We start from the raw sequence: 4,084 nt of genomic DNA, 5'->3' as shown, positions 1-4,084 counted from the left end.
ATAAAGCTTATAGTTAGGGAGTGAGGATTTGCAGCGATCACCTAGACCGGCGAGGGAGGGTGTATAGCTGCCTCTCTCCTCTTCCTTTTCATCTGTGTGCATCCATATCCCAGGAATATTTGTTACTAACCTAGCTCTGGGGAGCTTATTACCTGGAGCCCTTATGTTTTCTGTCGCCCAGCAGTTTTCATTGGATTAGGGTGGCACCTAAATCATGGTTGCAGCTGTTGCTGTGGTCCTGCTCTGCCCCTGCTATGACCTGCTACACCCTGCTATGCTCCACAGTGTCCTGCTACACCCTATGACGCCCTCCAGTGCCCAGCTACACCATGAACTACTAAAACTACTATTTTTAGTCATAGTTCCATTATCTTTATTGTGACTATTATTGCCAATGTTCATCGCACCCCAAACCAGCATTAACAGACACCACCTACCAAAATCCTAGGTCTGAGGTTTCTCCCTAAACGGATGTTTTCCTCTCCACCCAAGGTTTCTCCCTGAAAGGGAAATTTTTTCTTGCCACTGAATGCTTGCTCTTGTGGGAATTACTGGAATTGTTTGTTTTTTCTAAATTATAGAGTGTGGTCTAGACCTACTCTATCTGTAAAGTGTCTTGAAATAACTTGTGTTATGATTTGATACTATAAATAAAGTTGAATTGAACTAAAATGAGTAGAACTAGTAAGTAATTAAGAATTTACTGTATATAACTGGACCGATTTCTTCATTTTGCCTACACAGGATAGATCGATAGATAGATAGATCCATACTTGGTCCGTTATCATAAGCTACTGCTGCTCGCATCCCATGTAAAATCACAAGTAAACGCTGACTTATTTAAACGTACGTAACTTAAGTTATGTAACAAACTTATACTTATAATCCTTATTTCAACCACTTATGTTAACCCACACCATGATCTTTTCCTAAACCTAACCAAGTAGTTTTGTTTCAAGTTTACCATGGGTTAAGAACCTGCTGCTTGTACTCTCCGGTCTATGGTCATATACTTTATGTTGTTTACATATGAGGACGTGTTGACTTTCCATATACGTGACTAACGGCAACAGCTCTTTCTCAAGGTCTTGGTACATGTTTCAGCTGATCAAAGGGAGGCTACAGGAAATGCAATAGTATTTGCCGTAGAGGTTGATGCAAACTGCTATTGCTCAATACAGATGGGTTTACACACAAAAATACGGACACCGTTTGCTTGATAGCATCAAGAGGGATTCTACCAGGGGAAACAGCCACAGTGAGCCGGTTAGATTCCATGCTGCAGATAACAGGTGTTCTCCGGTGTATGTAAAAATGCCACGCACATGTTGCAAGCTCTGATTGTTCTCAGCATGGGTATCCCAACTGTATGGAAATGTAATATGTGATGACAGATAATAATAACCTGCCACAAGCACACATGTACACAAACAGAGAAGCAGTCACAGAATTCACATTGATGAAACATATGTGGTCTTGATTTATCACTCACACATCACTCGCATACTCAACACATGCAGAACCTCAGTGTGAGTCTCCAGGTGGAGGCACTGAAGGGCTGGTAGATGAGGGACACTGAAGGGCAGTGCAACTCAAAATGAACAGACACCACCCTGGAAACACTCCCTCCTTCTCTTTCCCTCTTTGTATTGACACTGTTGCTTTTAGCTATTTTTTTATAAATGGATATAAAGAGATTATAAAATCACACGTCCTGAGCCAATTCTTTATAAAAATGTTGAATGGCTAGAAACATGCTCAAGTAGTGGCGATTCAGCATCAACCCATTTCAACCTCATTCCCAACTCGTCAAATACTGAGGCTTGGTCAGTGGCCCTTAGCGCCGGATATGGACACCCAAGGCACCCTTTAGAGTCTGTATGGGACCCACCGGGCAGAGCAGCAGCTTAAGTAGTATAAAAATTGACAATGGTAGCAACTAGTAGCAAGCATTTAAAAAAAAATGTATATCCTTATATATAATATTTACATTATATAAACTAAACCAGCCAACCCGCTTTTAAAAATAAACTGAATTTGAAAATACGAGTCAATACCAAATAATAAAAAAAAATGTTGGGTCTCTGTTTGGTCAACCTTGTCCTCACAGCAGTTTGTGAAATGGTAACGTTATCTTGACCTATTGATTTGTCAACCGTAATTGTGCTGTTATCACTAAAGATGCTTCTCATTAAATACATTGGTTTAGAATTTGTACCCACCACCACAGAAAAAATTAGAAAATTGTGTCCCTGTACACGAATCAATAGATTCAATAATGTCACCATTTCATAATCTGCCATGAGTTTGTTTGCCAGCAGGATCACCAAAAACTACTGGCCGTATTTGAATGAAACTTAGTTGAAGGGTGTAGCATTGAGGCAAGGGAGAACCAATTACATTTTGGAGCTGACCTGAATCCCGGCACAGAAACACAAATTTATTTTCCACTAACCAGTACCCACTAGGCGGGGTTATGGCTTTGTACTGTAGGTAGCTCTGTGTATTTTGGCCGTCTCTGTTATGCTAATAGACTTTGCCGTGGGAGAGGTCTCAGTGCTGTTCTCGTTCTTTGTTTTATCTTAGCATTTCATAACTGTTGCCCTTACTTGCTATTTTGTCTTTTATTGTGCAGCACTTTGATGTCTGCTTTTAAAAGGTGCTCTATAAATAAACGTACTTTCTTACTATGCAAAAGGCCAAAATATTGCTGCCATCTCACATAATATGGAGCTGACTGCAGATTTGTTAATAATGCTGATTTTGAACCACAAATGTAAAAAAATCTTCTGTGCAGCTGAGTAATACAGTTTATTTTCATTATGGCTTTAACAAAAGTGAAGGTTGGATCAGTGAATACATAATTACAGAGGTGAAATCATCTCCATTACTTCTGTATCTAGTTGAATATGTTCCTTTCAAGTTCACTTAAATAACACATTTATGCTTACTTTCCCTGATTTTGGGAAGGAGAACGTTAATCAAAATGAGCAAAACAACCTGCTTTATTGCTCTAAACTGAACAGTTACTTTAGAGCCCAATTACCCATGGAGCTAACTCTCCATCCTGCTTCCTCTCTCAACAGACTAATATTTTTCCTGTGATGCATAAACAACGAGTCTTAGAGCCTGTTATACTGTTGCCTTTGGTGGGGAAATCATCTGATTGCATACATTTCCTTCGTCTTCTGTCCTTAATTGGATTTCTTCCTCTCTTTTTAGATTGCCATGTGTTTGATCTACCCCTTCCTTTTCCTCCTCCTCTTCAATGTTTTCATCTGTCTGTGGATCAGAGGAGCAGAGGAGGAAGGCAAAGAGGAAAAGGAGGGGAATAGAGTTCAGGCCAGTGGCTGGACTATCAAAGGCAGTCTCTGGGGTGCATAGCATTCGTAGGTGCATGGATGCACTCAAAAGAAGCATCCTAATTGGCTCACCAGTGCATAAAAGCTAAAACAGCAGGCATCTCAAGGTATTTACAGCATATAAACATTGTACGGCATAAGATGCAATCAGCTGAAGTATGGTACACATAAATAATTTAATTACATACTACTTTGGCTCTGAGTTTCTTTTGAGTAATACTTTTAGGGTGTGCTCCGTTCCACAGTGTACATAAACAATAGTATTCCCGGTAATGGTAAGAAATCCAACTGGAGTGGGCGGGAGCGGGATTAGAAAAACAAGGCTTCAATTTGCACACCCTGCAATGTCCCCAACGCAGATATCACTTCCTCTGTGCATCACCTTGGTAATGGAAACACACTGGATATGTTGCTGCTACTGTGGAAATGTTTCACTACGAAAATAAAATACTAAACCTTAGTACCATTAGAAAACATTCTATGAAATTTATGTTACATGTATGTCAAATGTGATTTGATTAATTCATCATGATGGTGTCATTCCAGTGAGGCGCACTGGTGAAGTGATGAATCATCCAGTTGGCAGTTCCTTTTGAATTGAGCATTTACAAACCTACAGTTTGGAATCGTAGTTAACATGGCTGAATACCCTGGAAAGTTCACTTTTGGAACGCACCCTTAGTTTTGTATATAAAAGTGTATGTATGTATGTATGTATGTAT

Source organism: Etheostoma spectabile, unplaced genomic scaffold, assembly GCF_008692095.1.
Source record: "Etheostoma spectabile isolate EspeVRDwgs_2016 unplaced genomic scaffold, UIUC_Espe_1.0 scaffold280, whole genome shotgun sequence".
Classification (NCBI taxonomy): Eukaryota; Metazoa; Chordata; class Actinopteri; order Perciformes; family Percidae; genus Etheostoma; species Etheostoma spectabile.
Note: the sequence above shows the minus strand (reverse complement) of the source record.